We start from the raw sequence: 27,388 nt of genomic DNA on the forward strand, positions 1-27,388 counted from the left end.
TGTGACCGGGGCGCAGTGGTTATAGAGCATCCGTCACCTACTGTCGTGCACCAAGAGTGGGTGGGTTTGGCTCCCTTTAACGGAACTTGTTCTTCTAGTTTTAGGAGCTGGCTCGCCAGCTTCTTAAGCTGAGGCAATGTCCCACGTCGTAAGCGTAACCTTAGTTCCATAGGCGACCGCTGGATGCGCAGCTCGCGCGAAGGAGAAGTCTTCTTCCTCTTGTTCTTCGAGCGCCTTGATGATGATATTAACGCAGGCAAAACTACATTTCCTCGATTTACTCGACCACACGTTCGGCCGCAGCTGCAAGGTCTGCGACCGCTTGTGTTTCCACAACAACCTGACCACAATCGCTACTATAAAAACTTGTGACGTCTTTATATGAATGTAGAGGAAATGTATGCAGCATTCACGGTTTAACCGATTATCTCCGAGCCAGCTCCTCAATCATCATTCACTTCGCGGATATGGCGTGATTTTTTTGTTTTCTTTGCCATCTGATCGTGTGCAGTTTGCGGACATCTTTTCATCACGAAAATACGGCATCAAAGTCTTGGTGGACCCTGGCATAAAACACATTCGTGTTAAAGTAAATAAAATGAGAATGCGAAATACTTCTCTGAAGTGTACGCTCTGTTCACATACGTTCAAGTGGCGCCTTCCTTAGGAACCATAGAAGTTTATGGTTAGCGTCCATAAGAGTCCGGCTGCCGAGCCTTTTGCACTTTGAGAAGCGCTTTCAGAGGCACCGTTTGCAACCTTCGCTTCCAGTCACATAGATTGCTTAAGCCGTTTAATTAACGCCGCATACAAACCAGAAGTCAATGTTGGCGTGAGAATGGAGATTGAAGCAATGTACACAAGTCCAGAAAGTTAGACTTTTTAGCAGCCTGCTGTGAGGCTTTCAACGAAATACCCAACAGCTTGAAATTGAATAGAAAAAATAAAACCTTATCCACGTCTGTGAAATGTGAGTGAACACCGCAGCCGGCAAACAAGCGCCACCACCTGGCCAGTGCAGATTGATTTCTTCCTTATTTTTAATTATCTCTTTCTACATCTCAATATTTTTCTTCTGTCTTCTTTCTTTCTTTTTCTTGGTTTGATTATGTCTTTCTATACTGGCCATCTCCTCATTTCCCTCCTCCTAACACTCAAATCACTCCTCCCCAACCCCACTTCTCTTTCCCAACCCCTGCTGTGATGTACTGTAAATGGCTAAAGCTATGTGGTGTACCCTCTCACCTCCTCCGTTCCCTCCTCCTTTTCCCTCCTCCTCATTCTTACATCAGTGCTCCTCACCCTCACTTCCCTCTCCCATATACTTGCTAAATTATAATGTACAAGGCTGTTCCATGCTTTACCCTATCCACACCTTTCCCCCATCACCCGCTTCCTGTGGCGTATACCCGCCGAGTTCTTGGTAACGCCGGCCTTATTCCGAGCCTAAATAGCTCTGCTGTTAATAGTAATGAGAACTAACGGACAATAAAGACAAGGGAATTATAGGAGATGTTATTTGCAGTAATTAGGATATAAATGTGAAGAAAGTACAGTGGATGCAATGATAACTTGCCGCCGGGAGGGACCGAGAACGCAATGAAAACTGCTTCTACGGAGTTCTCATTAATGTTCCCTCAAACCACGAAAAACGAGCCCGTAGAAGCCATCTGTCCTTCTGCGGTTATTAGGTGTTATATTAGGCAGTTCAAGTGTAGGATATTCAACGCCTTGAGCAAGCCAGCCCACAATCAGAAGAGGGTTCGCGCATAGGAACTAGCAAGTATTTCAGTAGAGGCATTCTCTGGTTTGTTACGCTGCATGAATTTTCAGAAGCTAGTGCGACAGACTTCTGCAAACGAGGAGTATTACCTGAGGTGTACTCGGCAATATGCACCTGAAGATCAATTTCAATCTATTGTGATGGTAGTGCAGCAACGGGTACCATCTCGGAAAATCAAAAGCGAGACAGTATGCTCCATACAGAAGGTGATACATTCTGGCACGTGGTTACCACGTACCTATAATCACAATCCAAAAATGAAGTGCTGTGGTTCAAAAAAAAAAGATGACAAATAGCAGGGTTCTGGAGGTTGTTTTGACTCTCCCAAAATGATTCTTACAAAAATGAAGAGATCACGAAATTTGTTTATGTGAAATGTGACCTTTTCAAACAGTGCATAGCTTCCATTTGGGCAATGTGCGCGAAAGGCAACTGATGATGTTTCCTTGCACTTATGATTCACGTTCTTTATATAACAAACTCTGTAAAAAATTCTGTGTGAAGTGTGTGTAAAAATGGGTGTGGGTGAAATGCAAGGCCTCCAGTTGTGTTTAGCAAAAACACGGCACCCGTATGCCAATGCCAATGCGAGCCTGCAGAATAAGAGCCCGCAGGCTAGTATTCTGCGAATGCAGCCTGCAGGCACTCTGAGAGCCTGCAGATTGCGAATATTTATCTTGCATGTATTAGTCATAACGGGCAGACTATGTCTAAAAAACCGAGAAACAGTGATCTGTACAGTTCAAGCACTGCGCCAACCGACATCCCCCAAGTTTTTCCACCCAAGAACTTGAACAGCTGGGACATTGCTGTGACCCGCTGTTTCATGGGAGTCACACGTGGGCTCCAACGAAGGTCTCTCAATGCAGCATAGAACAACTGGCTGCCTGCTTCTCATGAAACCGATTCCCACGAGGCGTGGAATCTGGCGATCTTTTTTATACATTTATTTGCATCTTTCTCGATTCTTCGCTCACATACAACCCTGATTTTTGCGCAAAGCCAACGACGCCGACACTGACATTTCTGCGAAATGAGCTGTTTAACGCTATCGAGTTAATATTATCTCATTGGCCTCACCTGCCTAATGTGCAGAGCTCTATATCTAAGGACCCCTTGTAGCTTCATGAAGCACAGGGTATATATTGCATATCAAAGGACATAAGCAGGAGCAAACGTTTTTCACAAAGATACTGGCTCTTCTGCTAAAATAGAAAATTAAAAAACAAATTTTCTTTTAACTATGTGTTAAAAATATTTGACGGGATAATGACTGTAATATAATTGAGAGTAGATCTGAACAATTGATTATTGAATATTGAGGACACCATATGGATTGTTATGAAACGAATAATTCACAGAAGTTTTTACCGCAGTGGTTATCTCATGAACTGGGCATCTTATAAAGTTATTATCTCAACAGGTTCGACTTAATAAACACTACACATTACTATGCGCCTCTCAAGCTAAACATTTCAAGGAAGAACTTGTTACGTCGGTGAATAGCGGCTGCCCTTTGTTTAAAAGAAATCACGACAATAACATCCATCTTATGTGCTTCTCGATGTAGTCGAGAAAGAAGCAACATGCTTGTCTCGGAAGGTCAGTCGACAATGCACTCCTCTTGCCACGTAGTGTATCTTATTATTCTTCAGAGCACAATCGATGACACCGAAAAGAAATAACGTACATCATGTTGCAGGAGAAGCGCATAGTCAGGCAGCCTTCCGACAGGAAAATGTTGCTGCTTTTTCAACAACAACTGCAGAAAAGATTTTAGTGCAAAAAAGGAAGTAAACGGTCCCGTGTGTGCATTTATACGTGATACGTGTACCCTCTAAGAAATCAAGATTTCTGAACTTCCACAAAGTGGCTGTCGCCGCCAGTTGGCCATGCATGAGATGGTAAACTGCAAAAAAGAAAAAGAAAAAATAGAGAACAATAACAACAACACGGAGATGAAAAGAACGTGGGAGAACAGCAATTCCATATTTATATAAGTGTTGAAGTTGCAGTACGAAAGAAAATAAAGAACACAAAAAAGAGAAACATTTCCTGATAAATCACACTTTCCTTGTGATCAAAAACCCAGAGATTTCGCACGGATTAAAAATATTTCTGTTATGTGACATTCATTCTTATGTATAACTGTTTTTCCCCGACCTGTCAGTCAATCTCTCTTCAATCTGGGGCTTTTTAATTTTTTTCTTTAGTGTTACATTTACTTCATTTAAATTACCACTGATACTTAGTTGATTTTATTATCGTTAGTTTCTTATATCTCTATCTCATTCACTATAATTTTGTAATCGTGCTACACATAGGCCGGCAAAAAAATTGAAGCTCATCAGACTTACTCACAAAATATATTTTTCGCTTAGCGCTCGCTCTACCTCTGACTCCCCGATATTTTCCTCAACCGGACTCACTCGAACTCAGACTCACTAACGTGTTTCACAGCCGAACTCACTCGGACTCAAACTCACCATAATATTATTCACTCAGACTCACGGCCCGATGCGAGTCTGAGTACCGACCCATGGGTGAGTTTGACGACCTATGGTTTTACTTTTGCTACTGTGGTTACTAATAAAACATTTATGTTTATGGTGTACGGGAGGTTCCAATGAAGTTTACGCTATGGGACCTCGTTTTGTATATCCTTATTTTGGACTGTGCATTGTGAAAGAATAAATAAATGATTGACTGATTGATTGATGATGCTTTTTTATTCCACATACCAGATTTTTCCATGGATGGACCAAGCGAAGGTCACCTCCCACGAAAGGCATTGTTTTCGAGCAGGCTGACCTGATTCGCTAGTCCATAGTAGATACAGCAAAAAGAAGCAATGAACTAGTATTATGATGGCAGCAGCTCCGCTGTTGAGCTAGTCTTCTCGACGTTAAGTCGGTGAAGCTGCTTGATTTTCTTTAAAGTTGATTTCACGAAATACAGGTATATGGGCGTCATTTGTGTCAGGTTTATAAGAAGGACTCATTGAAAAATTTAGAATCATTGGACACACTTGGCCTCATTGAAATATTTTAAATATTGAGCGACAAATTTCACGATGCAGGGCCTGCTATAGAATAATAGCACAGAATAACAGTGCCTCTAAGTATAGTGCAGTTTGGATCGGAGCAAAGCCTAACCATAAATATATTTCAATTCAACCTCCTTACTTAGGTTCATAGGGACGAGTAATAAAATTGTAGTGGTACCGTACATCCTCAATTAGCCTAGAATACACTTTCCAGCGAGAGCAACAATCTGAATAAAAAAACGCCGGGCCTGCGCTGAAACCGCAGCACAGTCACAGCGAAAGCTGGAAGAGCGGCGTTTCTTGAACCCGTTGTAAGCTCTCTTGGGGGTACTAATACAGGTACACTAGCAAGGTACCCACTACGCCATAAATCACAATTTTTGCGAAGTTGGGAAGCACCTACTAAGCCAATATTCTTCATTCTGCGGAGAAGCGAGGCACCAGCTACACGTCTGTAAGGTATTATGTGCACTTTGTTGAAGCGACGACTGATGACGATGAAGAATTATGTCTCGGCCATTTGTAATGGGTTGGAAGCGTTAAACGGCCCACCAGTTATGTAATTTTGCATTTGGTGACGCCCGGTCGCTTTTTCCCTCTCTTGCCATGCTGCATAACATACGTTGACATGGGAGAGAAAAAGGGCGAGGGACAGATAACTTTATTGAGACCCCGAGGAAATGGATCATGCGCTTATGTGCTTCCTTGGCAACCAATACAAGTGCACTTAGGAGGAACCAACTACGCTATAAATCATTGTAATTTTTGAGAAGTAGGGCAGCAGGCACTATGCCATTTTTCGTCATTATACGGAGAGCCGTGGTACCTGCTAAACGCATGTTGGGCATTATGCGCACTTTGTTGATGCTGTGCCTGATGATGATGAAGAATTATGGTGGAACCCTTTGTAATGGGTTGGAAGCATTCAAGAACGTGCTCTTTGCGCAGTTCGCATTGCGTGGCGCCTGGTTACAGAATTCGCGTTGTGGGACGCTTGGTGCTTATTTTATTTTTCTACCACGCTATATTGCATATGTTAGTGTGGTTCCTTCCCGACATGAAGCCTGTATAGGGTCTTTTTGCAAAGCAGTTTCAAGGGCCGGCATGGCTCAGCGTAACTGATCCATGCCGGTGAAGAGAATGCAAGTGTCTCCTGCCGCGAAGTCTTTCTTTTTTAATCTTCATACAGGTACATTATCTGTCAAGGCATTTCAAGAAGACCGTGGTCTTTTCTTACCTTAGGAGCCAGATTGCCTCATCTGTAAAAAACCGGAAACTATAGACCACGTTTTCTTACATTGCTGGGAAGGAGTTTATTTTTGGGATGTACTTCAAAGGACGATAAAGAAGGACTTGCCGTTAGATCCACATGGTATAAGATTTCTGCCAGTAAATGATGAAGAGGGACTCCCTTTTGACTTGATTATGCTAATTGGCCTTCACTGTTTATGGCGGGCTCGTATGGCAGGGTTTTATCGCGATGCAGACGCACGGCCCGCACGGATGTAATTTCGTGAGTGTATGACTAAGTTTGTGGAACTCCAGAAAGCTCAGGAGTTTGTATTGAATAGTTGTCCATGGTGGAACCCTTGACAACGCTCAAGGAATTTTAAACTTGTGTCTGTCTTGTAGGACTGACACAACTTTTGTCTTTTCTTTCATGCCCTTATTGTTTCATGTACGCGTCTAATAACAGGCAATAAAGCAAAAAAAAAAAGACCGGCATGGCTCAGAGGTTGAATACTGGACTCCCACGCAGAGGGCCCAGGTTCGAAGCTCGTTGCATCCGGGAATTTTTTTTCTTATTTCGTTTTTTTTCTCATTTCGAGCGATAGTGGTTACGGACACCGGCGGCGGCGGCGGCGGCGGCGGACAACTACGGCGCCAAAAAAAGCCGCTGAAATGATCTCAGAATAGCTTTCGCTGTAAAATGTCGTTTATACCCATCCCCTCAGACTGAGCTCGGCAGGACGCAAGCGTTACACTACAGGGAATTACAAACAGATTCATACGGAAACCACACTCATGCAAGCTATATATCCCGACATGTAATCTACAAACAGATGCAGATCGTGTGGCGAGGTTGCCACGCTTAGTCACATTCTGTGGAAGTGTCAAGGCCTAATGACAATTCAGACAGTGCCAAAGCCTCCGTATCTTTCACCGCCAGCTTCCGCTCGCACTGGAAGACCGCAATGCTCAGCCAGCTCGAACCTGACAACAGGACTCCGGGCCGTCCACTTCGAAACAAGTTCTCGGAGACAAGGTCTCGGAAAGAAGTCAACGGCGGATGGCCAGAGTTGCGAACCACAAAAAGACGCCGAACAATACTATCGTGTGAAGATAAAGTTTAGGTTCTTCTTATCCTTCTTCTTATCATTCATTTCATTAAAGATAAGTTACGAATGCTATATTAGATGCATGTTAAACAAAACACTACGTGATTAGTGCTACTTAGCTTTTTGAATATCAGAAATGTATTCAGTGCACTATTTCTTCGCTCTGTTGTTAATAGCTTGTAATATTTGGTAGTATTTGAATGGTATTTTATGTTTATCGGTTACTGTATTTAGCGTAAATATGAAGTGTTTGTAGGAGCACGTCTTTTGCAAAGCGACAGTGTCTTCGCCGAGGTTGTGCTCTATACGAGCTCGTAGAAGCCTTCAAAGCTTTGCCACAAAGCTTTTATTTCACCACCGTTTTCTTGCGTTCTGCTACCTTTAGCGGCAATACAGTGGTTAACGGCGTGTATCACCTTTCGTGAACGAGACACTTTAAATAATTTTGGCGTCAATTAATTCTTAGTGAATTTCTAATTTTTGATGTTTTGTAACAAAAATGTTTTGCGCTAGTCGAAGAAATCATTTTCATCGCTTCTTCCTGTCAGGCTAGACAGTTCTTACTTCTTGCTTCATATGCCTATTGTAAGCAGCATTTATTCTAAAGGTGCTAGAATTCTGACTGTTGGAGCATACTGTGCGTCAAAAACAGTGTGCCGAGACGGGACAAAAAAATTACAGCATATCGACGGGTGAATGATGAAGAGCTTGGGCGAAGCTCCTGAAGCAATCATGGTTACGCCGTGAAATGTTCAGTGGTTTCGCCCAGCAGTAATCAAAGCGATACGCCGCTTTGATTACTGCACGCCATCTAGCGTGCAGGGTGCCGCTGCTTTTTGTTTTCTTTTTTTTCTCTTTTTTCCCTTTCTTCTCTTTTTCTCCTTTTCTTCTTTTTTCTCTTTCTTTTTCTTTTTCTTTTTTTTTCTTTTTTTTGCACACATATTGCACACTTCTCTATGGGACAGCGCCATCCATTGAATGGAGCGACGACCGACCAGGTGATGCTATAAGCAGCTTCGCTCCTAAAACGAAAAGGAGCAAACATAGACTGCGCTGACTAACTGAGTTTATTATCACATGACATTACATTGCATGGAAATTAGAGCCGGCATTATCGCGTCCGGCACTTTTACGCGCGAAGCACCTTATGTGCTCGGGCTGTCGGCGTCTACTGTCGTCGCCCGTCATGGTAGAGCTAGTGGCAAATAAGACGGCGCGTTTGCTCAGGAAAAGCTCGGGACAACGCGAACTCGGCAGCGAGAGAACACGCCGCGTGCGCTTCTCAAACTGGCAAATGAGATGGCGCGTTGTCTGAGAAAAAGGTCTGTTTTTGCGATGGACGCTGTCGGCGATGTGTGCTGGACGCTGTCTTCGACGCTGTCTACAGCAGTGAGAGGATGCTGTACTCTCATTGCGACTGACGTGTCCCTATGGGAGACACCGGTGCTTCGCACCTCCCCATGTTTCCCGTTAGTGAAGCTATTTGTAGGGAAGGTGCATGGCAGCCCATCACGCTTTACAAGAATGCATAAAAGATTTTTTCACAATCATTATCCATCAACATTTCTGCAGGCCGAAAGGAACTACGAAGGAAAGATTACATGCTCACATTGTCATATCGAACCAAAAGACCCCTGCCTCATTTTACTGTGCAAAAGGCCTCAGTGTGTTCAAGAACGTAGTACATCGTGTACACGCTTAGCTGGTCGCTTGGCCGAGGAAGCACTATGGTTAGAGCCTTTTCGGAAACAGTGGCTGGGTCTTTGCACATGTGCAGACCTTGTTGCTTTGTGAACCTTTGAGATTCTTGTATATCTGAAGGAAATGTACAGGAAGTGCGTGTGAGTCGTTGGAAGATCACTTTTAGATAACAATGATGGTGTTCGAAATTTTGGGTGTTTTTATATGCGCACCATCCTGACCACGGGGTTACGGAGTTCCTTGCGGGTTATCTACAAGAACGTATCGGCAATCAGGTATTTTGCCCGCGAGAATCTCTTTTTTTGTTGGCATGGAACCCCCCTTTCAGTGAATGAACAAATCAATATAATTAGAATGACTGCCAGTTGGGCATGTTGGTAAATGTTCACGATGAAACAAGCGCAATATACACGGAGACTTAGAAAGGACTGTTCAGGTAAATGTTCACGATGAAACAAGCGCAATATACACGGAGACTTAGAAAGTCTCCGTGTATGTTGCGCATTGTTTCATCATGAAATCAATACAATGCCCATATTTATCCTCTAAATGCGTGTGAGTCATTATGCATTGTGTTATCATTCCTCGCAGGGTGAGAACGAGAAGTTGTTGGCATCGTTAGTGAAGCGAATTTGAAGCAAAAAGCTATATTGCCGCCTTAGTTTTTTCACTCTGATGATGCATGAACATGTGTTTCCTTGTGCATATGCCTTGCCTTGCAGTAATAGGACTTTGGTTTCACTCTACCAGACGATACTTGTATTGCAGCATGAGATGCCAGATTGCATATTTTATCCACGTGCGTGCCATCGCGCATTGAAAACACCAAAAATTATGTTCGTAAAATTTGTGACGTAATATCGCCAGCAACATTTTGTGAAAATGGTAGTGGTACAAAGCTGGGTTCTCCTCGATAGTTTTCATCATAGAATTAAAATCAGGCGAATATTTACGGCTGCACGTGATCCCAGAAACTTTGTTTCTGTGGCTGTTCACCATGAACGAGACGTAACGCAGTAGCTGGTTATCCGCCCGGGAAACCCTAACTTCTGCGCCCTCTAATAGCTGCACCGAAGTGAGCGATTACGCTGCTAAAACAGCTGCTGTAGGCCACTCCATAGGAGCGCATGTCTAAAAGAGTATGGGAAAGTTTCCGTCATAAGCACCAAGCAGAGCCCACGGCTAAATGCAACTTCCCAGCAATCAGATGTTTCCAATATGATTGACTGATCAATTAAAAAACCTTGCTGAGGAGTGTCGGGAGCTTGCCAAGACATTTACTACGCATGACCAAGAGCGACAGAAGAGCATTCGCGGTGACACCACCAGTTCTGCGCCCACGTTCCTCCCTGGAGCGCTCGTATGGCTCTCGGTCCCTACCTCTGCAACTGGCCTCTCTTCCAAACTGCTGCCCAAGTACGACGGCCCCTACCGTGTAGTCGAACGCACATCCCCGGTCAACTACCTGATCGAACCCATTGAACCATCTTTGGACATGCGCCGTCGAGGGCGCGACATTGTCAACGTGGAGCGCCTGAAGCCCTACCATGACCCGCTCATAGTGACAAGCAGTTAGGTCACCAGGCTGCTCCCTTTTCGTACCCGGGGTCCCTTTCGTACCCGGGTACCCGGGGGCACCCGCACCTCAACCAAATTATAAAGGCGTTTATTGACGGCGCTAGTCGACGCAGCACAACGGCGACAGTCAAGACAGAGCGCGGACTCTGAGCGTGAGGAGCGTGCTCTCAGAGAAGAGCCGAAGCGGACGACCCACTAGAAAGCGCTCGAGAGGGCGACCCATTATAGACTTCCAACGCTTCGCTACACCCTACAAAGTATGTAGAGCGGAAAACCATCCGGTGAAGACGGCATAACTTTACGTTTCATCGAAGATGAAGGAGCTTTCATAATTAAGAAATCTGCGGTACTTTACGGTTATATCTGCGGTTATATTGTTGAGAATGTAAGTGCATGCCAAAATTTGATGAATGCACAGTTACTACGTCTGATGTAGCCAGCCTCAACAATCTCTCTAGTACACATAAAAGGCAATCGATGTGCAATCGTGCCTTCAATAGCACTGCATGACAATGAAATTGATTTCCTGAATCGTTACATTACATAATAAAACAGTGTACTTGATCACCATTTTAATCTTTTGTAGCCTTTTGTAATATTTGCAAGTGCGCATTTCCAAATGTAATTGATGTACTAACACGTGGTACACGGTCATGGTTGAAAATAGTGTGCGTTGTTTTTAATAAAGCTAGTTGCGAGACGGCGCTGAGTGGTGTGTATTCCTCCTATTTTTTGTACTCGCTTTCAGCGCTGTCCATTTCAAGATGCGTAATCAATTCCAACTTGCCAGAAATCAATTCTTCTGCAACTCCAGTATGAACTGAATTTCTACCGGCACGCACCCGTCACATAATAGCCACCCATCATTTGCCCATCACCCGATATCCACCCATCATCTGCCCATCACCCAACATCCACCCATCATCTGGCTATCACCCGATATACACCCATCATCTGGCCATCAGCCAAAATTCACCGATCATCTGTCCATTACCCGTATACACCCACCATCTGCCCATCACGCAGCATACACTCTTCATCTACCCATTATCATAATCCACCATCATGATGGCTAGCCAGTCCCATCATGTCTACAATGGGGCAAATTTCCAATAGGGTTGTAGCACATGGGAGCAGAAGTGATAAATTCGTGCAAACACCACATGCACAAGACAACTGTCAATGACTTCCACATAAAGGTCAAGCATAAAATAATGAATGCCATTCAACACGTCCCACGCACGGAACACACATGTATAAACGCTGATGAAGCAGGTGGTTTCACTACCGGAGCCAAGGGGAAAACCACGCGGTTGTATTTCGACAGCCATAGGGCGTGAACTTACTAAAGTAAGGAAGAGCCGTCAGTTGTTTCTATACCAAAATATGGGAAAGTAACTATGAGCACTAGAAAAAAAAAAACTAGATAAACTTGGAAAACAAGCAAGTTTTGCCTTTGTTCTAGTTTACATCAAGAGGTAAAAAATTGACCAGGGCAGGCTACGACGTAACGCGTAGAACAGAACACCGCTAATCAGTAGCGTGAAATTGCATTTTCAAATAGATAGCGAACGGTGGAGTACGACGCTTGCATGACACTGCAAATATTTCTTTTTTGCACCCGTCTTTTAACGAAGTCAAGTTCGCATTGCGATAAATAAGATAATGCAATGCTGACATAGTTTTTTCCACGTCTTCACAGAATTTTCTCCTTCGCGTCATAGCATTATCGAATGATCGTGCACTCAAAAGCCGAGACGACAACTGTTGCATTATCTATCTGTTCCCCAAAGGTGGGAAAGGGTACCGAATTATTTGATCGTGCAAAAATCTACGTCTCTACTTTAAGCATCAGTAATGAACAGTCTCAGTGATTACGTCTCAATTATATTTGTTTATTTTATGTGCACCACCAATGACCATCACCCGTTTAGTTAAAGTTTATCCTCTCCCATCAGCGCTTAAAAATACTATTCCGGGCCTTTGTGTCACTACGCTTAAATGTAAGTTCAGACTGAAGCTTGTGTAGAAATCAATTCGCCAGTGCTCATGAACTACCTGAGTACACGAACCGAATAAAGTGAGTATAATTAGACTGTTCAGTCCGTTAAAAGATGGCTGTCATATGAAAAACTGCTTGAGGCCAAATTATTACAAATGCAGCTACCCAAGCAAAAAAAAAACAACAAAAATCATGAAGTCACTTATAGTTTTGCGATTTCCACTCTTAACGGACTGTCCCCCAACTTCATAAGTTATCGTGAGTAGAAAAATAGGGGTTGCATAAAGCGTTTGACGAAATTATTGTAACATGAGACATGCCTCCGTATGCCAGTCTTGAACTCGCCGTACTGCAGACGTTTCAGCGCAACTCTATACTGTCTGGCGCACACAGATCAAAATGAAAGTTCCCGCAATATTTAAACAGTAAAGTGCAATGAACCCACCTCAGGATTGGGTTTCCATTCTCGTTTCTGCAGACAATGTACACTGCGGAATTGTAAACACACCCACCTACCTTCATTGTGTCTTGACTTTAGAAAGTTGTACGATGTGTTTTGTCTCAAGCAAAACAGGTTTGGCATTTCCGGACACAGACTAGTGGCTTGATAAAGCACTCGTGCTTGATGCAGAAAAAAGCTTTCCATTTGCAGTTTTACTTGGCCAGATATTATTGCGACATTAGTATCGTAATAAATTACGCTACGGAATTACAGACGATTACAAAGAAGTAAACGGCGAAATTCAATAGTCCCTTCTGTTACCATTACCGCAAAATCAGATTAGAGATTAATATCAGATTTGGAAGTAGATCTCTCGAGAACTACAGCCGCCGATGCCTAAGTGAAACCTACCGCTGTGGCACGCGTATGTGGGTGCGATGGAGCGTCGAAAAAAGAGCGCAAGCTTCTTTGGTTGCAGTGATGTGAATCTATGGCTAGCGAGATATTGTAATCCGTCAAACGCCTAATTACGACTAAATTTAAAAATGCGCATTTTCTTCTACTCAATCGCGCATGAACCTTGGGCATGCAAGTGCGGTTTTGTCACTCCAACACACGGCGAGAGGTTTGTGGTAACCTAAAATCGAAACCTTAATAGTGCAAATTGGTGCAACCGCGCTGGCGTGCGCCGGACAGACACATTTGAAGAAGCAACGTGACATGTCTCTGTGTCTTACTCTGCAGCTCGGAAACAAAAAAGTTCCCTTGTGTGTGTTTAGCATTGTGAATGCGCTATTTGCCGACTATTTTGTTCGTTAAACAAGTTTTCTTGACATAACCGCAACGTTCTCAAGTGGGCTGAGAAACATTGTTTGCAGTTATTTGCTTTGGGCAAATGTAGTCTGTTGCAAATGACGCCGCTATTATGACTAAGGGCAGAAACTATGAGCAGAGCTAATGTTCATTCGTGCTTTTGCATGCGCGTGGGACATAACTCACAAAACGTCTTTATCGTAAACGCGTTTTGATATTAGTCAGCAGGCTTCATATGTCCCGCATCATGACTGCTTGAAATATTCTCTTACGAATAATATTAGCATACCACGTTCTTGTGAATTAGGGGCACTGAGCCGCAATATGCGTATTCTAATGTAGCTTTCGCTGCATCGGCATGTTCTATAAGCCCTGTTGTGGTAATAAAATCTACCGTTTTCGGAAAATCCTCATCACCCTATTTTCCGTGTCGTAATTGGAATGTGCAATCATATGGCCCATTTTTCGTTTGCACTTAACTTGGCTGCATGTAGCGTGACGTCACAAAACCGTGAAAACTCATAGCAAAAAGACATGTACACTCAAAACAGCTCACCTACGTGTCTAACAAAAGCTACACTATCATGTCATTGACGCACCTTTCCCATTTAAAAACGGAATGGAAGACACCTACATGCGATCATTTTTGCAGCGGTTACTTGTTGCAGCGGTTACTCGTAGCTGCTCGCAAAACTGAATGTATTTGCGCGCTACATATATTTTCAGCATAATGTGGCCGCAGCAAGCGCAGGACCCGGGAAATTAGGGAAACATGGGAGATGCCTTTGCCCTGCAGTGGGTGTAGTCAGGCTGATGATTATTATTATTATTTTCAGTGGTTTCATAAAGCCGCCAATCAGCCTTTATGCGTTGTGACACCATTCCCTGTAATTTTCTTTGTTGAATGGGCATTTTTTAAAATTGTCCTAGCGAAAGCTTCCGTTATCATTGCAAGCCACTGCACGATAAGCGATGGGAAGCAGAAGACAACAGGATTGGATGTGTTGGTAGACACATGATTAAGAGTGCATAACAGCGCAAACGAAAAGAGGGGACAGATCGCGCGAGAAAAGATTATTTATTTAAAGGATGATTTTGTCAGTACCCCTCTGCCGTGCTGACAGATAAAGAAAAGATGTAGATATTTTTGTTCGCGTGATGAATTGTTGCGTTGGAATTGTGTTCCGCGCATGGCTTTTGCAATGTTGCAAAAGCCATGCGCGGAAGACAATTCCAATGCAACAATTAAGCGTGTAACTCTATAAAAAGAGAAGGCTTTCCAAAGAACTAAATTTTTGGAAGTTCAGCGCTCTGTCTCCTCTTTTGTCGTTTGCGCTGGAATGCACTCTTAGTCGAGAAACAGAACTAATCGGTGATAGAGGCCTTCAGATGCGGGCTCTCCGCTTTAGAACTGGGAGTTGTCAGCACACTAACACCGTCTCTGCTTCTGCGCGCTTATCGAGTCATGTCAGCCGTTAAATTAAAGCTGGGAATGTCTCTTGCAACGCAAGAAGGAGAAAGCCTGGCTACACTCATGTAATTCAAATAAGCCGCAATGATCAAGTACCTACAGTGCTCAGGAAACGCGATAGTCGGCCGCAATAGGGTAGCGAGAAATTTTTTTAAGGGGGAGGGGAGGGGGGTTCAACTATACTTCATGTATGTTCGTGCGTGAGTTTATTAGTGTGTGTGTGTGTATACACACATGCGAAATTGAAAACTTTTGGAGGAAAGGGGGTCGAACATCCGCCCCAGGCTACGCCAGTGGTTGGCTGGCATCGCGCCTGGCGCTTCCTTGCGCCACTGCAGAGCGTTGAGGACCGCGCTATAACTAATGGAAGCGCAAGGCTTGCACCGAATGGTGAAAACATTTCACTCCCGGGCGCAAACACAGCATTCACCAATGTCCCAAAAATACACCAGGCGTCAAGGAGGCCGACTATAGCGTTTCAGTTGCTGAGCCTTTAAATAACTTTTACATTAAATCGACCGTTTCAATGCCTCATGTGAGCCCTTCTGTCTTTGTATCTATTTTAGATGTATAGCGGAGTTCAATCCGGTGGTGGTGGTGGTGTGCGGCGTGACCACCCTTACTGCGCATGCGCAAACCCTCTCCACTTCCCATCTCCTCTCTCCTCTCCCCCTTTCCCCTCTCCCCATCTCCTTCCCTTTCCCATCCCCCTCTCATTTCCCCCTCACCACTCCCCCTCTCCCCTCCCTTACCCCTCCCCCTTCCTTTTCCCCCTTCCCTTTCCCCTCCCCTCTCCTTTTCCCCCTCCACTTCCCCTCTCCCCTTTCCCCCTCACCACTGCACCTCTGAAACGCGGGCTCTACATGCCGAAACACTGCTTCGCATCGCCTCATGGTCCCCTTTAACGGGAGATGGTGTGATTTTTCACGCGTTCCACACTTTGTTGCTGCAGTGCTTGATGATTATGATTAAAAAAAGGCAGAGCCCCTTCTAATAATAATAATAGTTGTTGGGGTTTCACGTCCGAAAACGACGATATGATCATGAGAGACGCCATAGTGGAAAGCTCCAGAGCCTCTGGTGTTCTCTAGCGTGCAGCTAAATCTACGCACACGGGCGTCTAGCATTTCTCGTCTATCGAAATGCAGTCACCGCGCCCCGGATTCGATCCCACAGCCTTTGGGCCAGCATCACAGAAACCATAAAGAAAAGACCATCATGGCGGGTAGCCCTTTGTAACGGGTGGGAAGCTTTATAGGCATCCCTCATTACGCAGTTCACAGGGTGTGACGCCTGATGCGATTCTTTGCTTGCTAAACAGTATTACATCTTTTAAAGCGACTCCTCGCCGGACATGACAGCTGTTTAAGGTACTTTTCCAAAGCAGTTTCGCGCACTGTTCCCCTGCGGTAGAACACCTAACCACCATGCATTGTGCGGAGGTCCGATAGCAACCGAAATCCTGTTTTCTTTCTCCTAATAGCGTAGATGCTTTTCTTCAGGACGGAGCCGTTTTTGCTCGCCTCAGCGCAAGGTTGTCGCCAAGGTGATCGCCAATACAGGCATCTAAGGCCCTCGCCGTAACAGATTATGTCAGGGTAGGCATTTTTATTCGTTTTCCAAGAAAGACAAAGGGATTCGCGGTTATCAGGACGGGCGTTTGAATGCGCTGCTCAGAAAGTGTTGCTGGTTCCCAGAAATGCTTGCGTTTGCATTCGCGCGAGTTTTTCGTCTGGCACAATGGAACGAAAACAGGACGGAGAAGGTTTACGTTATTCCGCTCCATATATTTCTAACACGAAAGTATTTTATGCCGGGTCCGCGAAGATTTTTTTGCCATCTCTGCTCTCACTGTTATGTGCAGCCGTATTTCTCAATTCATCATGTGCACCTGGCTATAAAAGATTACCATATATGCCGAACATTGCGAATTGAAGTGAGTGCTTTATATGTTACATTTGCTCCTATGTGCGTTCTGTTTTGTGACATTATACTGCGCGTTTGAATATTAATTGCTGTAGGCTCTCTCTCATCTTTTCTTTTTCTCTCTCTGAGAATACGAGTAGGAAGGACAAAGGGTAATTCGTATCAGGGTACAAGGAATACGGACTACCGGAATGCTTTGGGACGATTGGATAATCAATAAATACAGCACGGCACCTGCGGAGCGAAGGACACAAAACCAACAATGTCTTTTCTCGAAGTGGCGAGAAAACGTTCAGGGTGTGACCTTTCACTTCTTTTCGCTGATGGTTTTCGTTGTAGGAATGACTGTGTCTGAAGAAATCCGGCATATTCCACGTACTGCGGGAGTCAATGTTATGCGAAACAGTCAGCCAGGATTTGTCTATGCCGCATTCGGCTGTGAGACAAGCTTTTTGCGAGGCAGATTGCTGTCTTTGTAGAAATTGAGTGGCAGTGCTCATGAAGTGCGCTTACCAGACACTGTGACTAGACTGTGTCGACAGTCTATTCACAGTGTCTGGTAAGCGCAAAGTTTGACATAACGTCGATGGTCACATTGGACCTCAATCATCAACTTCATCGAAGAGAAATGCGCTCTATGGCGAGCCGCCATGCCTATCATACGGAGCACACATTTGTTCATTCCTGTGGGGTGGAGCAGGGCTCAAGTATAAGTTGCAGAGTTGTAGTAGTAGATATGGAATGTTTATTGCATTGATATAAGAGCGCATAGCCAACTCTGCACGGCTGTAGCTAACATTATTGGAAACACTAGCCGATAGGTAACCAACAATGGCGAGCGATGCGAACATTACCCTATTGAATAATAGTACTAACTGTTGGCGTTTAGCTTGCAAAACCATGACATGATTATGAGGGGTTGCGGTTGTGGAGGGCTTCGGAAATTTCGAGCACCTGGTGCTCTTTTACGTGCACCTAAATCTAAGTACACGCGCCTCAAGTATTTTCGATTCCATCGAAAATGCGTACCCTATTCAAAACTTGTCCATCAGCCATCACCATAATCCACCATAACGATTCTCTTCCATGATAAGAAAATTATCTAGTGGACATAATGGAGGCATGATGGATGGTGCTCAGCCTCCTCCAAGAAGCTAGTCAGAAACATTTGCCTCTTCGTCCAGCTGACTACCCCGTTCCATAGCTAAAATAAAGCAATTAATCACATCAAGATGTGCACATGTCTACTTCGGCACAGAGAAGACGTTCATCGTGTGCAGCTGTTGCTGTGATGAGTTGCTGCTTGCCTTCGTTCACCGTTCAAGGTACTCAACTGAACGCGGACGCATTTCCCATTTGCTTACTTAAGCGGACGGGGGGGTGAACGATGACGACTTGAGCCCGAATAATTATGAATTGAGTGAGGTACACAACAACACCCTCCTTGTCTCCACCATGTCCACTACAATACCTGTCACGTGACGGGATACATTGCATGACGTTTCTGGATTACGGTAATGGCTAAAGGACAAACGTTTTCACTAGGGCAGCCAGTAGCGGCCAACATTAATTGACAGTTGGCCAACATGACGCAGTGTTAGCCAACAGTTAGCCAACATTCGCGAATAGTAAGCCTCCACTCGCAAAACGAGTGAGAAATTTCCAACCGTTTACCAGCATAATCCAGTGTTAGGCAGCAGCGGCCAGCACTAACATACGCTAAGTAACAGTTAGATAAAGTTATCTAGTGGTAGCCAACAGTTAGCCAGCACTAGAGCAATCATTAGGCAACACTAGCCGAAAGTTCGTGAAACTTAGCATGTGCTAGCCACATAAGCCACGTCCACCCAGAATTATCACGAACTAGCCAAGACGGGCCCACTCGCGCCTCTGCTCTCGTAGGCACTCTTCATAAGCGCGCTACCTCTCGGGCGTTCTCATTATGCGCAGTCGATATATAATTGTCGTAACCACGCCAGCACAGCCTCTAGACTCAAGTGAAGCGAGCAAACAGGCACGAACGGCGCACCGCTCCATTGAAGCATTCCGCCCCTTGCGTGGTGTTGAAATGTCTCGGGTATAGTCCAGTCTTTGGCCGATCGGCGATGTGAACTGATTACGCTGCCATGTGACGTCATGATGACGTCACACGCTTACGTCACATGTTGTGATGATCTATGACGGCCACGACGACGTCACATTACGATGTCATTTTGTGACGTCATCGCTAGCTTGGAGGAGATCACGTGGGTTTTCCGTTAAAGTACGGACGCGGAAGGATGCCACAAAATACAGCAGGTGCGCTGTTTATAGTACGGCCGTAAAACAGAAAATCCCTTGCTACATGAGACAAGCACTTGACCTTGGAATAAGACGTCTGAGACAAAAATTGCAGTGAGGTTGATTTGAATTCCTAGATACATTCAAGCAGAAGAACTTCTGCTTCTGCTCTGCCTTTTTTTCCTGAGCCGTCGGTTGCCTGTTCCCACATTGCATTTCTGCTGGCATTCATGCATTGTATTAAATGCATTGCAGTTGAACTCCCTCGCACGCAGATCACACGTCCTGGTTAAATCGTTGTGATGATACATGTTCTCCATTACGTCACCGAAAGGGTATACCCAGAGGCAACCGCAGTCTGCAAGGATAAACAAACAAAAAATGCATGCGATGAACAAATGTACATTAGGGAGTTAGAAAATCAGAATTGCGGCGAATCTCGCTGAGGGAAACTGTCTTGTGTGAACTACTCGAAGGACCGAGACAAAGCCATAGAAGAGCACGCACATCATTTTCTATACGCACTGTCATCATTGCGATGACAATTATGTCGACACTCCAGGTGCATTTTTGCCTTCGCCTCGCCGTGATGTTTCATTCGAAGTCGAAATCGATAACATCGCCCTGCCCACCGTATGTTTCATGTACGAGTTAAAGCTCGCGAGGGCTGGCGACAATCGCGGCTCAAGCAGGTAAAGCACTTGAGACAAACCACTAATCCTTTAGGAATAACACGCTGTTGATTAATATGGCGCCTTCTACAAATAATGCTCCACCTATCGAAATGTGGGCACGCCTGTCGCAGGCACCTTATCTCTGCTAATACTACGTTGCTTCTACACTGAATTTGTCATATAGTACTACAATGCACAGCAAGGTAATAATAACATGCCAAATGATACGTACCGGCAGGGTATGTGCCATTCCTATGAATACAGTTACAACCTGCAATGAAACAAGTGCAGTTTACGTGAGGAGGAAACAATTCACATTCAAGATGCCAGGAAATGAGGCCTTTGTTGTTTCGTCCATCAAACTCAGTCATTGAGAATGTGACGCGGTGCAGCGCTGTCTGTCTGTTATTTGGTGAAGCAAATGGTAGCGTCACCTCAAGGTGTCCAGGTACACGAGCTTCAACCTTCCGTTTTGGCCGTGCGGAAGAATAGCTGGTAAACATTGAGCCAATATGAGGCCTAGTTGAGTGCTCGGTAGAGAAGGCACATTTTGTCGCTGGGGTATCCAAGCTGGGACCAAAGCTATTTCCGTGTAAAGGAGTTCTCTGCTACACCAGGCCACTGTGATCTTGGTGCACTAGACATTAAAGACAGCTCTGCTTGTACATTCTGTATGACGTGCCAGAAGGGGGACGCTTCTGTTTGTCCCCCTATACCGGCGAAGACCCGTTAGAGGTATCACCGACTTGGCTTCATCGCTCACATCGCCCAATACGATCAAATGTGCCGAAATTGCCAGCAATGCAACACAGCAGAAACGAGGCCAAAAGGATTGTTGTAGCCTTTTTGACCTCCCTAGTGAACGTTCCAGTAGATTGAGAAATATTGTAAAAACCGCAGGTTCTTTTTAATTCCCACCATTGGGAGTCTGGGGCGCACAATCTGGTATAGTATGGACGTATTTAGAAGAGCCCTGCGCCTACTAATAGCGATGGTAGGTTTGCAGGCCACTCTAAGTTAACGTAGGAAAATAATATAAACCGGAGAAAGTAAAAAAAACCATGGCAAGTTACATTTATAGGCAGTTTTACAAAGTTACCGGGATACATGTAAAAGACACTTGGAACTTGGAAACGAAGCAATCAGGAGGTAGCTGTCTATGCGGAATCCCTGCCGTGGCGGCTGCATTTTTGATGGAGGCGAACATGTTTGAGGCCCGTGTACTTAGATTTAGGTGCACGTTAAAGAACCCCAGGTGGCCGAAATTTCCGGAGCCCTCCACAACGGCGTCTCTCATAATCATATCCTGGTTTCGGGACGTTAATCCCCAAATGTTATTGTTAATAGCGGCCTATGCGGGATTTGTCACTTTGAGCCACGTGTTAAGAGGAGGCCCGACCTGTTAAATAAATTTAGTAGTTCCAAGCATATTGTGGGCTTGCCGGGCGCGTCGACTATACGGGAGTCTAAAAGGTAGCTAATGGTCCAACGTAACATCGGCACTCCCGTTAGTGCAGTCATGTGAACTTCATCGCAACGAAGTGAATGCTAGGTCCGATGACGTGCATATTATAAAGAGCGCGTCTGCGTATTGTAGCAACGCTTGGCTGTAGGTTGCATTCTCAATGTGTATTACATTGTTATCAAGGCAGATAACCAACACAGCAACCACAATTGGCGTTGCCCCGATATGACGCTTGTGTAGGGTCTTTATTCTAAGACGTATGATGCCCTGGCGTGGATCTGGGCTAGAATACTGGACTGCCATGCAAAACATCTGGGTTCAATTCCGGCTCGAGCTGTGGTTTTCATACGTTGCTTCAATCTGGATTTTTCGCCATCGCCGTCGATACCAAATTTTTGGCGACTCGAAGTCCTTAACGCTTTCGCGTGAAGATTTTCAAACCGAGTTCTTGCTTTTTTTTTTCGAAAGTCTGCCCTTAGGCATAATATTTATTCAGAAATACACATATAAATTTGCTTCGTGTATGAAGTCCAGTAACGAGCGGTGGTGAGGTCCACTAATACAGCGGTTAAAGTCGGGTGGTCGGCCAGGCCTGAGTTCTGTTGCACGTAGGTGACGCTGTTCCTGGGTTGATTTAATACTGTGAATCATCTATGGCGCATATCCGTATACCACGGGCTGTGTTATGCGGGTATGTGCCACGCGTGACTGATGGAAAGGGTTTCATGACGTATGCGGCAGGCAAGTCACGTTGTTCATGTCATAAACTCATGCCCTCCTGCGCCAGTTTTGGTACATACCATGTTGAGGAAACGACCAAAAGGGCGTCCAGAAGTAGATAGATAGATAGATAGATAGATAGATAGATAGATAGATAGATAGATAGATAGATAGATAGATAGATAGATAGATAGATAGATAGAAGCGGTAAAAGTGGCTTTGGTTCGCTAAGAAATGCCTTGCATTAAAAAACGCATGCCCGTTTGCCATGTTTCTTATACGTGTGCAGCAATCTAACAACAGCAATACTCACTTGAATGGGGGTGCTCATAAAGTCTATTCCTTGATGCGTTGGTTATGATGAAGAGCGTGATGAAGCTTTGTAATACAGGTAAGAGAAGGAACCATATCCTAGAAGCCATGTTTCTTTATAGAAGTTTTCTAGTGTTCTCACGATCTAAACCACACTTGTCGCATATAAATTTTTTTGGTAGAAATCTGCGGAGAAATCAATAAACATTCGGAATGTAAGCAGAGAAGGAAAAGTTTTCGAAGGAAGCGGGCTTATGGCGCTGACAAGGAATACAAAAACGAAAAGAGGCTTGATACACACAGGTATGGTAAGATGCGGTATTTCCTTTCTTTTTGTCTCATCTTCCAAATAGGATGCCATTTGAAAGGAAAAGCGATATTCTATAATGATGATAGGGAGAAAATAGGTTGCCGTCAGAAAATGGTTAGGTAATTTTTATTCTTATCAACTGTTTGAAAAAATAAACAAACATACAGAAAGACATTGCAGTTGATGAGAAACTTAATTAGCACAAACGAAACACGTTTTCTCAAGAAATATCGCTTTGGTGCGTTATCATAACAGCAATAAATTTATTTATCTGAAAGAAAAAGTAGGTTGTGTTGAATGTGCGTGTTTGAACAGCCATAAGGCAAATAATATATCTTGAAACATATAACTGAAGGTGTTTCAAAAGAAGTCTGCCGTGAATAGCAAAATTCCTGGAAACGTAAAATTGTGGCATAACCAGATTTGGGGCATGTAACTGTCAATATTTTAATTGAATACAACGCACAATCTTAAACTCTGATAAAAGAGATCTCAAATCTGTCACTTACAATGTTCTCAAGCTACTTTGGGAAGACAGGCATTACATACCCTGGTGGAAAGTTACTAAGATTGTTCTAGTTGCGAAGCGCTATAGGGGCTCGGGAAGCCGTATGCCGTCATCGTATGCTGTCGTATGATGTCGTCGTCGTCTCATGTCGCTTGGCGTAACGCAGGCAAAACCATGTATATCATAGACATCTATAGCATAGCCATGATAGCAAGGGGGTGGGAAATGGAAGTGAAGCTGAGGAGCAGCGATGTGAGGGTGAAGAGGAGGGAAAGGAGGAGAGAAGGCGGGAGGAGGTAGGGAGTATGCTCTCATTGTATGCTGCCATCATAAGTGACCGCTTGGCGTCACGCGGTGAAAACCATGCATAACGTCGTCATGTGTAGGAAGGGGGCGCGAAAGGAAAGGGAGGGTAAGGATGATGGAACGGCGGAAGGGAGAGGGTAAAGCATAGCATAGCCATGTATGGCTTCACGTAGACAAAAGCATGTATAGCATAGCCTACATAGCATGGTATAGTAAGGATGTGGGAAAGGGATGTGATGGGCAGGAAGAAGAAAAGATAGTGTAAAGCATAGCATAGTCATTTATGGCGTCACGCAGACAAATAGCACAGCTACGTATAGCAAGGGGACGGGAAAGGGAAGTGAGGGTTAGTGATGTGACGGTGAGGAGGACGAGAATGAGGCTGGGAGAAGGTAAAGCATAGCGAGCAAAGTATAGCTTAGCCATGTGTAGTACAGTATAGCAAGTTGTGAGAAAGGGAAGTGAGGACGAATTTCTGATCTAAGTGCTATGGCTTGTTCTTTACATTTTATGCTCCTCTACTCGGCACTAAATCGCGTCTAAAATATCCTAACAGCCGTGAGACGTTCGAGAGCGTTCTAGATACGAGAAGCACATTGTGTTGACTGTCGCACAAAATGCAGGGCAGAAGTGACTGAATTTTTATTCACCTAAATACGTGCTCATTAGTCTGTAGTTATTGTATCAGTTCGACGTTAACGAATGCTGTCAGGAGAGTTAAAAAATGTACTGAAAAACATTTCAGTGATTTCGCAATTACGTTATTCGGGCCGTAATTTCTCGCTGGTTTAAATTACACTTTTGTTGAAGTAGGCGTAATTCTAAACAGTAAGGTTTTTTTGTAATGCCTACAACTCTGCCTCAAGGTCCATACTTGAAGTTCATGAAATGTCCTTGCACTGCAATATAGACGTGCTATTCGCAAAAGAGAATAATAATAAAGTGGATCTGCGTTGCGAGACATTGGCGCTGCAACGTTAGGACTGTATGATGGTGTGTAGTACATGCTTGTGAGCTACAAGTGTATAAACATATAGTACAACTCAATAACGCTTGCATCACAAAGGCACATATGAATCATTGCTAGATTGGTGAGACTTGTTCAAACAGTGGATGATAGAATGCTAGTATAAGAAATTCAGTGAAATAATTATTGCCATTCAATATCTCGCACTATTTCAATATGAGGTTTGCCTGCTTCATGCATAGCGATGAGCTGATGTTATACTGATATCTTTTGTCATGATTTATTGTTTGATTACACAGTATATAGGTGTGCAGGTCGTTTTCCTAGAGCAGCGCACACCAGCCTGTCAGGTGATGAACGGACCAGTCGAAAACATGTAAACAGTCAAGCTGTAGGCAAGAAAGCTTCGATTTAAAGGCAATAGTAGTTCCCTGAAGATGTGGTAAGCAGAATTCGAACATAGCCCATATGTTACGGATGTGATGGGGACGGTGAAGAGAGCGGAAAATACGGAGATTGTGTCAAGAGAATTGTTAATTGCTAGATTTATACAGCCATTTTGCGTTCTTTACGCAGTAGTAGACAACGGACGATTGTCCAACGGACAATCGTCCGTTGGACGATCGTCCGTTGTATACTACTGTCTCCTACTGTTTACTACTACAATCGTCCGTTGGACAATCGTCCGATAAACAATATCGTCAACGGAAGATATTGTTTATGCGTTGGCGAACGATAGCCCACTGAAGGCCCATTCACGCCACTACAAAACAAATGTTGGCAAGCCAGCCTATAACGATGACAACAATCGTTCATCGTAGCCAGCCAAATAGAATATTGGTACCGCCATCGTACAAGGACGGCAAAAAAGGCCATACAATCTCCAAATGAACGATCAGTTATGTTTGCACTCTCAACGCTTCACGCAACCAGACGTGTTCACTACGAATAAATGTTCTCAGTCTTCGAGGGGTCGGAGAAGCAGCGTGACGCCATGTTTCGCTCAGGAATTTTACGTCCTCTCCTCCCGGCAATGGGGTAGCGTGGTGGTGGCTGGTCATAAAAACTTGTCACTTGACAGCTGCTCCGCCCAAGACGGTTCAGCGGCGTTTCCGTGCTTTCAACGCCTAACGCCTTTGAAAAGGATGGGGGGGGGGGGGGGGGGGAGTTGGTGGGAGACGACAAGACCTCGGAAGATGCGTACCCGTTTCGGCCCCTTCTGGCCAGCGGTGCGTGCCCTTCAGTATTCAGTCGGGAGTCTTTGGGAAAAACGGAGTCGGATACCGAGAGAGGATGAGATTCTACGTCGATGCCACATTCAGAAAGCAGCTGTCTTGTTCTTCATCGGACCTGATTGTTTCGACTTTTGACGAGGCATCCGCAAATGAGCGCCGATGTGTTCTGACAACTCGTAAACTTTCCGGTGGATTTGTGTGTTTGTATCACGTTCAGTAAGTCGTTTGTTTCCTTCATCGCATGTTACTTTCCGTGTTTTTCGTACGTGAAATGTGTGGTGCGTTTAATAATGCCTACATTATCACGTATTTTCTTTAGATTTGTTGGTTTGTGAATATCTATGTGTTGGACTTTGTTGCGCGCGTCGAAGTAGGTTAAGTGCTCGCCCTTAGCGATGTTGTCCGCATTTGCGTGCGTTATTTTGTTCTTTTGTCACGTTGTCGTGCGCCAGCTAAACATCGATTTTGCATTTGCCCTTCGCCGCCCGTTTCGCGCAAGGACATGATGGATTTGTAACACTCAAATTTTTATTAGTTGTGAAGTTGTCACTTTCTTTCAAGCTCCTGCCGCAGTCGCCATTTAATAAATAAGTAGAACGTGAACTTTTTGGTAGTTCAAGATGGTTATGGGTTTCGGCTGTATCGAATGTCTGTTGAAGTTTGGATGTTCATTTATATCATTTCGTATCACGTTTCGCTTTTCACTCACTTCCTTTAGAACCTTCGGTGAGCTGTAAACTCAAATAAGCGTATTGTAAAAAAATCAGCGCAAACAAGACGGAACACAAGAATGGAAGGACACAGAGTGCTGTACAGCGCTCGTTCTGTGTCCTTCCATTCTTGTGTTCCGTCTTGTTTGCGCTGACTTTTTAAATGCGAAGCATTTCTTATCGAACCTCAGGCACTTTGGCCGTTTCTATCTATCTATCTATCTATCTATCTATCTATCTATCTATCTATCTATCTATCTATCTATCTATCTATCTATCTATCTATCTATCTATCTATCTATCTATCTAGCCGCCTACGTCTGACCGCTCTCCTGGTCGTTTCCATAACTTGTATTATACCAAACTTGGCACAGCAGGGGATCAGTGTACGACGAACATGATTCACTCGTCATGGGATGAATAACGCAAAATACCTGTCGCGTACGTTATAAGACCATTTCTCTCAGTCACGTGTGGCACATACCCGCATACCAGAGTTCATGTTATGCGGGTATGTGCCACAGGTGATACAGAGTCTCCACCAACAAAGTAACTGCGAACACACACATTGACACGCAAGGAAAGTGATAATAATAATAGTAGGGGTTTTATGTCACAAAACCACGATATGATTATGAGAGACGCCGTAGCGAAGGGCTCCGGAAATTTTGACCTTCTGGTATTCTTTAACGTGTACCGATATCGCACAGGACACGGGCATCTAGCATTTTGCATCCATCGAAAGTTGACCGCCGCGGCTGGGATCGAACCCGCGACCTTTGGGTCAGCAGCCGAGCACC

The 27,388-nt window shown here is 44.5% G+C and overlaps 1 long non-coding RNA gene across 2 annotated transcripts in view; it reads right to left on the reverse strand.

The window, feature by feature from the left end:
- Positions 1-19,517: 19,517 nt before the first annotated feature.
- The window catches only part of LOC119401962 (uncharacterized), a 92,759-nt gene continuing 84,888 nt past the window's right edge, over positions 19,518-27,388 (reverse strand). For both annotated transcript variants that reach the window (XR_007417283.1, XR_007417284.1), the window contains exons 3-4: positions 20,288-20,326; positions 19,518-19,739 (exon numbers count right to left, since the gene is read on the reverse strand). This is a non-coding gene — a long non-coding RNA (uncharacterized LOC119401962). The remainder of the gene's footprint in view (positions 19,740-20,287; positions 20,327-27,388) is intronic.

This window comes from Rhipicephalus sanguineus, chromosome 8 (genome assembly GCF_013339695.2).
Source record: "Rhipicephalus sanguineus isolate Rsan-2018 chromosome 8, BIME_Rsan_1.4, whole genome shotgun sequence".
Classification (NCBI taxonomy): Eukaryota; Metazoa; Arthropoda; class Arachnida; order Ixodida; family Ixodidae; genus Rhipicephalus; species Rhipicephalus sanguineus.